General features: G+C 40.9%; 1 protein-coding gene across 4 annotated transcripts in view; it reads left to right on the top strand.

The window, feature by feature from the left end:
* The window catches only part of CCSER1 (coiled-coil serine rich protein 1), a 691,921-nt gene that overhangs the window by 591,298 nt on the left and 87,528 nt on the right, over nt 1-13,095 (top strand). The window lies entirely within an intron of this gene.

Genomic DNA, 13,095 nt, shown 5'->3' with positions numbered 1-13,095 from the left:
TGTTCTAATCTTCAATTAATATGGTAAGATGCAGCACCATTTGAATTAAATGATCTCAGATGAAAAGTAAAGAAATAAAGAAATAAAAGCACACTGTGAATTAAAATGGGTTGTCCATTTTTTATTTTTTATTTTTTGTTATTTGAGATCAATCTAAGATAAAATCCTACACATGATTCTATAGCTGGTGTGAGAACGGGGGATTAAAAATTAACTCACTCTGATCTAATCAGGCCTGCACAAATTGTGGCCCATCAATGAAAAGCTGTCTACAAACAACACAGGGTTGGGCCCATCATGGGCTTCATAAGCACCCAACATTTCAGAAACTTATTTCTGTGAGCATTCCTATCCTAACATTATAAATCACCATCTGAGTGCCCTACCCCAGATGTGGAGAATATTTGGCCCTCCCGATGTTGGTGAACTACAAGCTCCCATCAACCATGGCCATTGGCCATGCTTACTGGGGCTGATGGGAATTGTAGTCTAGCATCAGCTGGAGTGCCAAAGGTTCCTCACACTTGCTCTACCCCAGTGTTTCCCAACCTTGTGCCTCCAGATGTTTTTGGCCTACAACTCCCATCATCCCTAGCTAGCAAGACCAGTGGTCAGGGATGATGGGAGTTGTAGGCCAAAAACATCTGGAGGCACAAGGTTGGGAAACACTGCTCTACCCTATAGTGATACATTATACAAGTGTCTTATACACCTTCTGCCTTTTCCTTGTTTGTGCAGGGTGGTGGTGCTTGTCTGCCCAGCACCATCCATGCACAACGGGTTGACACGGGATAGGAACCAGACAGTGGGGTTGCTCCTGGTAAATTGTTGGAGCAGATACAACTATCCTTATTTCTCTCTGTCTGCCTGATATGACACAACAGGGAAATTGTGAAGCCACATGGCAGGATACGATTCATGGCTGGTGGGCTATGCTTAGGTTTATTTATTTTATTCATTTCATAAATTTTATATACCACTTGATGATTAAAAAAACCTCGAAGCAGTTTACCAAAAAAAACCCACACACCACCAAATGATAAAATTATTACTTAAGGAAATAAAACATTCAGTTCATTAAAACAGGCAGGTTGGTAGCTCACAGATTTTGAAGGCCTGATCTAACACCTTTGTTTCCATGTGGCACAAAATATTAACAATGGGGAAAAGAATACATGGAAATAACTGGTATCTACAGCCTTTTTCAAAAATTGCACTTAATCCTCCTGGAGCTGACTAATAAGACATTTTTCTATATAGCTAATTCCACTCTGTCTGTGATGTTTCTATTTGAAATTTTGTTGCCATTTTGTTCATTTGAATATCCTGTGCAATTTATTCTATTTTCCAATTCCTCTCCTTTTGTTTCTCATTCCCTCATCTATTATGTCTTGTTATGCAATCGTGGCTACAGTTTGTGTAATCGTTTCTACCGTCTAAATCGTGGAGTTCAGGTATGAAATGGATGAATGCTTATTTGGGCCAGTCATGAATGGCTTCTCAAACTGCTTCATGGTATAGCCTATATCAATTTGCCTGTTAGGTATTGCACTAGAACAGGGGTTGGCGTGTGGTCCATGGGCTGGATGCGACCCACAAAGACCGTTTTACCGGCCCACGAGCTGCCCCCAAACTGAGACGCCCACTTGTCGAGTCTCCTGCGTGTTGCACTAAATCGGTGTGGTGTGGGCTCACCGAGCGGCGCTGGAAATCACTTCTGCGCAAGCATGATTTTCAGCATCTTAGCATGCACAGAAACGATTTCTGGTGCCATGGAAATGTGCAGAGGCGATTTCCAGCAATGCACTGCACTGGCCTGGCCCATGGACAATCTCCGCGGGAGTGATCTGGCCCATGGCTGGTAAGCCTTACTGACCCCTGCACTAAAGCTTTGATTTAAACCTTGCAAAAATTCCCATCCATATTGCTGGGTTTTGTGTACATGAATTGGTGCAGCAGAAAGGGTGGAGGAAATTTCCCCCTCCCTCTCCCAAAATAGTTCCAAAGAAGGGAATTTAGATGGCAGAACCCATAACTTTTTTTCTTTCTTTTTTTACTGACACCATCTCATATCCAAATTTTGGGCAAGGCTAGGGTGGAATTTCCAAGCATGGTTTGAATAACTACGATAGACTAAGCCTACTAAGTGATGATGATGATGATTTCATTTTACTCAATCCATTCTGACTAAAAATGACTATCCAGCCATGAATATTGCCTGCTGCAACAGAACTGGCCCTCCTCTTAGGCAAAATGAGGCAGCTGCCTCAGACTGCTGATTTTGGGTGTTATGAAAGGGTAGTAAATGGGTTGTTTATTTAATTGATCATGGTTGCATTTTTTACCCCCATGTGGAGATATTTGTATGATTATCTGCTTCAGGTGTCAAAATAACTCAGCCAGTCTTGTTGGGTCGGCCGGGGGCTAGGACAACCCCCAGGCATACGACAGGAACAATTTCAGCCTGTCTCTCCCATCAGCGTGCAGCGTGCAGCTCTAGGGAGTTCCGAACCACCTTCCCCAACAATTTATAATGACTTATGTCTTGGAGACACTGAACACATATTCAGAGTCCAGCAGAGATAAACGCAGTCAGATCTAGGCTGAGGTTGTAAGCACTAAAGCTACTTTATTAAGCATAAGGCAGAACCAAACAAAACACGTCTCTTCTTTCTCGTCTTCCTCGGAGAGAAGTCAGAAGTGAAAGCAAAAACAAACGGAAACAGAGTACAGTAAACATCTGCTCCCTTGGTGCTGGAATGCATAACGCAGACATGTGATGAACCAATCCTACATAATATCTGCACAGTGAGAGGAATAGAAACTCAGCAAGTCTTAGGTATAGTGTACCTTCACTTAGGGTGTCATTGGGGTATCCAGTTTACTACCCATGTAATAATGGGCAGATTAATCAAACATAGCTTTAATGCAGGAATAGCCAACATGGTGCTTTCCAGAAATTTTGAACTACAAACCCCATAATCTCTGTCTGTTGAGAAAGCTGGCTGGGCCTGATGGGAGCTGTGGCTCAAAACATCTGGCGGACATTGTGCTTCAACTGCTGACTAAAATTCTGCCCGCAATATATTGGTTAAATGAAACGGAGTGGTCTATGACTTTGGAGGTCACATTGACATATCAGCTGTCTTTTCATCTGTCTTTGATTTTTAAAATGATATTTAAAGGTAGTTTGTTTACAAAGCTAACACATAGTTTGCTTTTCAGGCTGAAATTAATATGCCTTTCCTCCTAGCAATATGAACCACAGATAAACTGAAGTTGACAGTTCTTAGTAGAAATCAATGTCAATGCATCCTTTAAATCTGGATCCTCCAAGGTACTGATGCGATTTGTTCATTTCTAAAGAGTTTTCTTTAGGTTGCATCCAATACAAGTTAAATTGTATATACTCTTGACACTAGTTCATTTCTGAAGCAATTTCGGCATAGATATTATTGGGTATATTTTGCATTGCCGGAAAGACTATTAAATGTGGCCTTTACTTCTTGCAGTGAGTTGGAGCTTTTGCTTAATAAATTGAAGGTAAAGGACCCCTGACAGTTAAGTCCAGTCATGAATGACTCTGGGGTTGCGGCGCTCATCTCGCTTTACTGGCCGAGGTTGCAAACATTTGTCCGCAGACAGTTTTTCCAGGTCATGTGGCGAGCATGGCTAAGCCACTTCTGGCGAAACCAGAGCAGCGCACGGAAATGCTGTTTACCTTCCTGCCAGAGTGGTACCTATTTATCTACTTGCACTTTGATGTGCTTTGAAGTTGCTTCAAATTTATGATGAACTGTGCACTCCATTCAGTATCAATATAGTCAGGCTGAAGTAACCTGATTCAGGTGGCACCATTCAGCTGAGGTGGACTCTGGCCTCATCCAGCCAGGCATTTCTTCTTAGTTCAGAATCCTATCACCATAAATGTCCAACATCTTTGCTTAAATTCATCATGAGTTTTGTTTATTTCATTTCCTGGAGATCTTAACATTATGTTTCTAGTTGTGCTTCAATGTTTTTTGTTCCTCAAAATGTATTTTTAGCCATTTTTCCCAGTAGGGAAATAAGCATTATTATTGATTGCTTAAAGGACAAAGAAGAATCATTATTATTATATTGTTGTTCTGTCCCTACATCTTTCTGAACTAACTGCAGTAACTGAAATGCCACTTATGAGTATTATCTCTGTATCATTGTTCTTTCAGAATTTTGTCATACCAGTGATGGGCACAGAGCTAATTAGTTATGCCTTTTTTCAGGATATAATTATACTGTCTGAAAATAACTGGAGCTGTGGGGGTGGGGAAACAGAGATTATTAACTTGATAGTTTCGAGAAACCTTTTATTTAATATTAAAAGTTTGGTTGTTAGTGACCACAGGTTGTGTCCAGAATAGACCCATTATATTAATGGACCCATTAAATTAAAAAGTGAGCTGAAGTTATTATGTTAGTATTCATGCACATATTTTTTCTTTGCTGGAATTGGGTTCATATAATTATTTGTCTCTGCGTTACTGGAGTTAAGTCAAAGCTATTGCTTTTGCCTGCCTTCGTGCTTTTTCAATGCTAATTTTTAAGCAGTTTATTAAATCAAAGTGAGTTTCTCCCAGATCAATGTATTCCTATGAGCCTTTGATAATTGGAACAATTACTTTCCCCCATTTCTGCTTGCTTGTGCTATTTAAGAGGATTTCGCTATGCATAGAGGGATTAAAAATGGAACTCACTGAAGCTTCGTGTTTCTCCTTGCAATACAATATCAAACTTCCCACTATTTGTGAGTTGTTACCAACACTTCACCCATTCCTGGCTGTGATTGATTGATTGATTGATTGATTGATTGATTGATTGACGGATTTAAATCTTGTCAAAGCAAAACCAAAACTGACCAGTGAAAAACAGAAATACTGACAGAGGTGCTATCATATCTGACAGTGGACATGTTTATGCTGCAGCATGTTTTGAGAGGTTTAATAATAATTCCTTCTTCCCAAAGAACCATGGAAACTGAGGTTCTAGAGGTGGGACTGTGGATCTCTCTCAGCATCTTACCAAACTACAATTTCCAGGATTTTTTGGGTGGAAACCTTGTTAGACAAAACTTGACAAATGTTTATAATGCAGATACTCCAGAATTGTTAGGGCTTAGCTGCTTGTATCACATCTGGGTGGTTCCCCAGATGTTGCTGAACTACAATGAACACCCATCATCCTTGACTATTGCCTGTGGTGGCTGGGTCTAAGGCGGCTTGGAGTCCAACAACATGCAAAGGGTTACAGGTTCCCCACCACCTTGTCACAAAGTGCTAGAGGATGAAAGAGTCACATTAACTGAGGCACAAGACTTTTCTGAACCAGGAAGTATTAATTCACACAGCACAAGTACATGATGCAGTGACAGCCACCATTTTGGCTGGTTTTACAGAGGGATTAGACAAAAGTATGCTGGCTGCACACTGCTTCCAGGTTCAGAGACAACATTCCAGGGACAGTCCCAGCCATCCTAGTTTCTGATTTGATCCTGGAATGTCCAGCTTTTCTTTTGGACGTCCCTATTTTCATCAGAGATATGTGGAGTTATATTACCCTTGTGCCAAGGAGATATGTAGCTATACAACCTTTCGAAGGCAGGCACTATTGGGAAGTTTTTAAAAAATGTTGTATTATGTTTTTATATATGTTGGAAGCTTCCCAGAGTGGCTGGAGCAGTCCGGTCAGGTGGGCATAGTATAAATAATAATAATAATAATAATAATAATAATAATAATAATAATAATATAGGTCATTCCTATTTTCATTGGAGAAACGTTGGAGGGTATGTAGCTGGGATTCACAAAGGAAAGAGAGCTACTGCCATGGGTTTCCAATTATTACCTGGTTGGCCAATGGGAACTAGATGAACCTTTGGTCTGAGAAAAGCAAGGCTGTTCTTGTATGTCTGGGACCCGTCAATATTTCCTAATAAATCTGTACATGACAGGTTTGCCAAGTTTAATTGATTCAGCTCCGTTTCCTCAAAAAATCTCTTGCGTTGGAGCTGCATTCTTGTCATGGGGATTAGGACATAGTAGGCATTGTAAATGAAATCCCTACTGTAGCTATGAATAGCAATTCTCCAGAGAGAAATGCCTTGGTAACCAGAAAGCGGTGGGGTAATGAGGATAAAGGTGTAGGCAGTTTTGATACAATTAGGTCTTAAAATGTAAAAGATGTGTGCCATGTGGGACCATGAATATTCAAAGGGAAAAAAGACACTTTGAAAATAAGTCCTTCTGGCACAATGGGGAAAAAGTATTCAATACTTCCAGAAATTCCACAAATAGCAATATTCTATACACAAGTGGGGAAAATATAAGCAATTTGTTGGCTGTTTGTCTTGTTTGGGTCTGTGTTTCTCAAACAATGGGCGTGGACCTCCCCAGTGGGCCTTGGGTGACTTTTAGCTGGGCCTCAGTGCCACAGCCGCCCAGTGTCTCCTGTACTGCCTTTTTGCACTTTCATAGCCTTTTTGACCAACCCCAGAAACTCATTGCATTCTGGGTAAAAGTGACCCAGAAGTTCAGAGGGGGAGAGCGAAAGGAAGGAAGATCTCCCTCCTTTAAAGGGAAAAGCCAGAGTAGATGTTAAAGGAAATTAAAAAGCGAGATAAAATGTTTACTGTTGTTTTTAATAAACTTAGAGAAAGGAAGGGGGTAAGAGAGCAAAGTTGCTTTAAGTAGGAAGTGAATGCAAGTGGACAAGAGAGGAGGGAAGAAAGACAGTGGCTGTCTGGGTGGTGGTGGAATATGGTACAAATTAAATGTGAAAGGATAACAACAGAAGAAATTTCAGGAAATGGGGAAAATGCATTTGAGAGGCATGTAGAGGAGGGGAAGGAAAATATGAAAGAAAAAGGCTTCCCTATTTAAAATCTCTGGATCAGCACATTCTGCTTAAAATAGGGAATATGTCACAAGACCTCCAGAGCAAAATTCTGTATTCAGCTTAAAGAAAGCTGAGCTATGGAACTGACTGCGACAAGGAAGATGCTGTAGCAAAGAATTTAGCCATTTTTCAAAGATGGCTTCTTGGGTATCATTTCTAATGATTTTCTAAACGATGACAGAAATAGCCAAACTGCCTCCATCTGCCCATACACACCTTGCACTTTTGTAGGTTTGTAGGTATTATAAATGATATAGCTTCATAAAATGAAATGAGGCAAGGGGTCATAGTAGTTAAAAAAAGAACTGTAATAACTTACTAAAAGTATGCAGTACAAATAATAATAATAATAATAATAATAATAATAATAATAACAGTCAGTTTCACCATGCTATTCACTAGAATAATGCCTACTGCCTGACTTTCATTGTCTGATTTTTCTGCATCAGAAATCCTATTTTACTAACTTGTGCATTCATTATTGTAGACAAACATCAATCACAACAACACATTTTCTTATACAACATGTTTTCTTATGCAGAGGGACAAACTATAGGAAGCCAACATAATTTGCAGTGGGATAAATTATGGTGGAGTAACCTGTTCCTGTTCCAAATTCTGTTTTGGAACTAGGCTACCAACAGGTGAGAAGCCAGAGCCTGATAGAAGGAAACAAAAAATTGATTTACACAACCCTTTTCGCCAGCTGGGTTGCTCGATCTCAGGCCAGTGTATCTGTAAGAGACTTCAGCACTGCAAGCATGAACAACAACAACAACTTCTTTATTTAAATATGCCTCCCATCTGACTGGGTTGCCGCAGCCACACCGGGTTATAAAACCACAGCAAAGCATCAAGCATTAAAAACTTCCCTAAACAAGGCTGCCTTGACATCTGATGGGAGGGCATTTACATTGCCTTCCCAAGTTATACAATGGAACAAGAACACTGACTTACCTAAGCCATCACAGGCACAAATACTTGAGCCTAATTTTCTGCAGTTGCTGCTGTTTGAGCACAATTCAGAGAAACTAAAGTGTAATTAAGCTTCACTAAAATCAATGTGATTTAAGAACTTAACAGGATGCTAATGTCCCATTGATCGAAACACACCTACCTTTTTCTGGTTTGTTCCTGTAGTCTTTGCAAAAAGGCACCCAAGTCTAAGAACCTCTAACTTCAGCTCAGAACCCAAGATCAGATGTTTCAAATAACATTGAGACAGGGATGGAATCAAAATGGCTAAGCCACAGCAGTGTGAGATCCTAGCTCTGTGGTTCTCAACCTGTCACAGCAGTGGGATCTTTTGTGAGCAAGGTTTTGCAGAAAGTCTGCAAAAAGATATTGGTTCAATTCATAAGGCTTACTGAACTGTGGAAATGTAAAGTGAAAAGTGGAGGTTTATGGAAAAGTCTCAGAACAACTCAGCAGTATTGATGGCCGTTAGCTAGTTATTTCAGATACTCAGCAGCGTTTTTAACTGTGCAGTCAACCAGAATCTTAAGAAAGTGTGTGCAGTTCTTTAAAGGACGGCGAGAGGTCTGGAAACTAAAAGCCAGATTTACATTTTATTGCAGCTGGAGGCAAAATTTGCTGAGCCACCAAAGGAAGTTTAAAGACAATCAATAGAATAGATTCTGTCATTAAGTCAATGTAACAAGACATTTGTGGCACTGAATTTTAGAAGGCCACTGTCATCCCAGAAACCCCTTGTGACTTAATGTAAACTGTATACACTGTACAAACCTATTTTCTTCTGGAGGTAATATAAGACTATTTGTATATTGGACTATAATGTCAGACTTGAACAAGTAGGGGTGGGTGGATCAGTCTAATTTTAGTTTGTGGAATAACTTTTTAATTTTGAGTCTGTTCCATCACATTTCTGCAGTAATGTGTGAATGTTACAAAAAGAAATACACAGGAAATTGTGGCCTCCTCAAAACAGAAGGAAATATTCACTGTTATGAGGTGACCCAAAGGCTGCCTTAAATTTTTCAATCTCACAAGAGGGACAAGGGTCCAAAGCACAAGTGGTCACATTGACAGATCTAAGCACCTTGTCCACACCCTTGAGCCTTACTAACTGAAACATATCCAACATAACAGGACTAGACAGTGCTCTGGACACCTCTTAATATTAATCAGCTCTAACACTGGAGTCAAGGTCCTGGCAGATGCAAGCAATTTTATCCTCTAAATGCTTTGCAAACAAGTCAAGGCAAGTTGTTGTTGGTTCTGTCACTGCCTTCAGGCCAGCCTGTAAAAAGCCCCATTCTAGGTGACGTTATGAGGATGCAATGGAGGCAGCAAAGAATGCCCTCTTTGTTGCCTTTACTTACTCTAGGTAGGTTCAGTGATGAGCCTTCACCAGTGTTCAGTTGCATTCGACTGGAGTTTCCCTACACTCACATTCAAGTTTTCTCCCAGCTTGTATCCTCACCCAAAGGATTACAGCAGGGAGCCAAATGGGCTTTGTGAGCAGGAGACTGTGCCTAGGAGTGATTGTTTCAAAGGAATGAGCCATTCAGATGTTCCAGAAGTCACTATGTTCCCATTCTGCCTTGAAACGGGTGACTTATAGTGCTGCAAAATTATAAAACCAGGAATCCAAAGCTAGAATATCTGAAATGTGTTAACAGTTTTAAGGCAGGCTCCATCTCTCTGGCTGGCTGTGGACATGGCCTCTATATCTTCTCCTCTTTTGAGGCACTTGGGCTTACTTTACTGAAGCCAAGGGCTTCGTGGCATTGCCTCCTTGATGAAATCAGAGCTTCATTGCTTAAAAATGATAGCAAGCTGCAGTTCATCAGACTAATTGGAGATACTGTACAAGAGGTGAATACTGGAGGCATAGAAGAAAAGTGCTAATAACTCTCTGAAGTGCCCTTACCAAAGTCCCCAACCTCTGACAACCCCGGCAATGGATTATAGCCTTCCTGCAATTTGGTACTCAGGCTGAGAAAGTGGGTGGCAATTCACAACTATGGTACATGCCACTAGCACCTGATTGGCCTCTTTATCACTCAACCTCATCTAGTCCTGATATTTCCACTTAACATTTATACAGCAGTTTTTGTCCATTTAAAGGACAGTGCATACATTGTCAGTAATTATTGTAATGATGCTGTTAGGTTATTCACTATTATCTCCTTAGGCAGATAGTGCTTGAGGCTCAGATTTGGGGGACAGAAAACTAGTTCAGCTTGTGACAGGTCAACATTTGAACAGGAGACTCCTGGTTTACACTCCTCACATGCCAAGTTCGCTATATAACATTCAGTGATTAATTTGCATATAGAGTATCCTATTTCTTATTTTAAAGATGTATATCCTGGCTTTTAATTGAATGACCCTCCAGATGAACATAATCACATAAGAAGACTTTGCTGGAACAGTCCATGGTCTCCAACTGCAGTTTCTGGCAACCGCCATTCAGAAGATAGAACATATTGCAGATATTAATACTGTACAATTTGAAGAGACTGGAAGCATAAGAACTGACTCATTTTGGAAATAAATCATTGTCCAGGCCTGTAAAAATATTAGTCAAACTTTTACTGGCAGAACTCTTTAAAAACAAAACATATGCATCAATGATACATCCAAAAATATCCATACAATGTCTTGTGTTGTCCAGCACAGGCTCAGCATCTTGGAAAATATGAAATAATCCAAACAGACCTATAAGCAAAGATTTCTCTCTCCCTCTCCACAGCCTGCATTCCAGCCCCTGTTTGCCATCTTAGGCTGTTTACTCTCCCTTCAAGACAGCTTCATTTACATCCTTACTCCATGGAGTTTGGGAAACAATGACTCAAAGGCAATGTGCTCTTCAAAATGGAGATTTGCAACCTAATACCTTCATCACATGATCTAAGGTTACAGCACTCACATTTAGCTGCCGGAAAAACGATAATCAATTAGTTAACCATTAACTCTGCAAGAACTTAAGTTATTTAGAAACAACATGGGAAAAACCCTGATGTTAGCAACTCTTCAGCAATACAGATTTAGCCATTTTCCATTTTAAGCCTTCGTTACTACCTATACATTTTTTCATTTCTGTGTGAATTAAATAAATTATACTTAATGGAACATAGCTATTGTGGATCATATAAAAACAAAACAAGCAAACCACTTCCTACACACATACACACCCCACAATGGGCTTAGCTTTCTGGCTAATAGATATGACCAGGTGTGCTTCTGCAATGTGAGGGCAATTAGCAGTTAAGGCAGTTTTTTCTTTCTGGCAGAGAGATGGAAAAGTAGCTTCCTGCATCTGCTCCTTCTCTGGCTGTTGGCTGGGTCCAGGCTGTGATGATCTTCCTAGGAGGCATGGGGGAAGTGCAACATCACAGTGACCTGTAGTCCTCTGACTGATGAACAAGCCCAATGTGTCCTCCTACTCTGCAATCCTAGGTCAACTGGCAAATTCTATTTGGGCCATGAATATGAAACCTAAGCACAACCGTATAGTGTTTATTGAATGCAGCTTTAAACAATAAAGTGGCACAGAGGTTGTCATTGATGAAGGTTTCTCCAGAGGCTGTTTGAACATCTCTTTGCCTCCCACGCAGAACTTGACTGTGGCCAAATGAAAAGCAACTGAACTACACTCTCTAGTGACTTCCAAGGCTCAGCAATCTACAAATCTCTACTTTCAGTTTGTTTTAAGGCAACAAAGTCTTCCTGTCAGATGATATTGGGCTCACTGCTGGCAAGTATTTTCTCATCCTGATAAGCCATGCTCTTTCAAGTTTGAATAATCCTTTCTTTTTTTTCTGATGTGTGGGGTGGGGGTGGGGGGGAGAAGAGCTTTGATCTGATGTCTTTAATGGTTACAAAGGCAGTGTGGTTTGGGTGAACTTTGGAAATGCTTTTCGTTGGGGCAGATTAAGGTTAAACATGACTTGGAACTACTGAAACAAGGAAGACACTTAACATCTTGTGTATTTGAAGATTAGTCTCATGGACATGTCCTACTTGAAAGGACATCCTAACCTCCTTTGTAGATATTATGTGCCATTTCTAGAAATACAAAAGTTGTATACCAGCTAATTACGATCAGAATGTGTTTTTTGATCATGTAAAGGACTGTGCTTTAAGGGTGAATTCACACCTTCAATTTGTTTTCTCCCATTATTAGATAATTGTCTGTCTTAATAAGAGACAAAATGAACCATGCGAACTGATGTGTGACTATAGACTCAGGCAATCAAGTTGATGATGATGGGCTAATTGGAAAGATCCGTTCAGTGTGCTTTTCAAGATTTTCAACTTAACATGATGAAATTTTGAGGGCTTTGGGTGTGACTATAAGTTTTTGAAGATGCCAGCCTGCAACAAAAAAATAGAAACCCTGTGTTGAGTTCTCCCTCTGGGTGTCAGGGACTGGCTGGATGATGAGAAATGTTGGCAGGCTCTAGCCAGGGAACTTCCTAGAGAAGACCCACAGGAGGAAGGCTCAGAGCCTGGGGAATGGTGGTGGGACACTGAGGACAGGTCAGAGGAGGAGGAGTGGTTGGAGGCTGAAGAGGCAACAAGTGTTAGCGAGCAAGAAGAGCAATGGGCATAAGAGCAAGAAGAGACAGAGGCTGCAGAAGCACCCATGGATCTTGTCATTCCTACTGTAGGAAGCTCCCCTTCCCCCTTGTCTCCAAGGACACAGAGAGCTTTACGAGTAGCTCTTTACAAAGAGCACAGGTGGCCACTCCCTAACATAGCTTAAGGCTGCTTGGGAAACAACTGGCTGAGGGGGAGGAGACTTAGGGGGAAGTAGGAGGTGTGGATCATCAGCCCTGGCAACTGTTTCATAGGGACCAGTCCTATTCAGAGGCATTGCTGCCTTGTATGCTGCTTCCTGGAATAAAGAGCTAACTTTTCTGCTCATCTCAGCGTCTTGAGTGCTGACCTGCATCTGAACCAGCCCTGACACTGGCTAACCTAAAGTACCATTCTGTGCTGCAATACCATAATATTGTACAGTAACCTGGTCAGTAACCTGGATGACTTTAAAGAGGATTAGACAAATTCCTGGAGGATAAGGCTATCATTGGCTACTAGTAGCCATAGTAGCTGTGCCTCACCTTCACTGTCGGAGGCAATATGCCTCTGAATACCATTTGCTGGGAATTGCAGCTGGGGAGGGTGATTTTGCAC

The sequence above is a fragment of the Podarcis gaigeae genome (genome assembly GCF_964106915.1).
Source record: "Podarcis gaigeae genome assembly, chromosome: 9".
NCBI classification, from domain to species: domain Eukaryota; kingdom Metazoa; phylum Chordata; class Lepidosauria; order Squamata; family Lacertidae; genus Podarcis; species Podarcis gaigeae.
The sequence above is the reverse complement of the archived record's forward strand: the minus strand, read 5'-3'. Positions and strand labels throughout refer to the sequence as shown.